General features: G+C 40.1%; 1 long non-coding RNA gene across 1 annotated transcript in view; it reads left to right on the forward strand.

Annotated features, from left to right (window-relative positions):
- LOC119586058 overlaps positions 1 to 578 on the forward strand; it is a 4,774-nt gene that overhangs the window by 947 nt on the left and 3,249 nt on the right. The window lies entirely within an intron of this gene.

The following is a 578-nucleotide window of genomic DNA, read 5'->3' on the forward strand; positions in this document are numbered from 1 at the left end:
TGCCTATCACCCCCCCCCCTTTCTTCCCTTTTCTTATTTCTTAGGTTTAACTCTAACTCATCTATATAGGTCGACGCCCAGGCATATGCTTGTGTAGTCGGGTGTTTATTTATGTCAGCTGTTGTTTATCTGTTCATCCATGTTCAACTTCACCGGAGGCTGTTTAAGTGTGTTCATCAGTGCGCTTAACCCCTTTGTTGCACATATTAGCTATTGTTCGTCTCTGTCGTTGGCCGTTCGTATCAATAGTCGAGAGTTTAATTAGTTATCATTACCTATAGCTGCTCAACTTTTGCTGTCAACTATATGACTTTGATTTTGCATTGGTATAGATAGTTTACTTAACCCCCGAAGGGCATTGGTTCATTACTGTAGAAAATTACGAATGGGCATGCTTTTTTTTAGATATAAGATGTACTCTCACCGTTTTTAATTAGGCAAGTAATAGATCAACGATAGGATTACAGTGGGTGAAATTTTATGGATTTCAGTAAGTAAATTAGGAACTGTGTGGCGGAAGTAAGTGGAGGTAGGTCTACATGGAAATTCTCGTTCCCGGAAATAGCCACGCACACTCC

The sequence above is a fragment of the Penaeus monodon genome, chromosome 20 (assembly GCF_015228065.2).
Source record: "Penaeus monodon isolate SGIC_2016 chromosome 20, NSTDA_Pmon_1, whole genome shotgun sequence".
In the NCBI taxonomy this organism is placed as follows: domain Eukaryota; kingdom Metazoa; phylum Arthropoda; class Malacostraca; order Decapoda; family Penaeidae; genus Penaeus; species Penaeus monodon.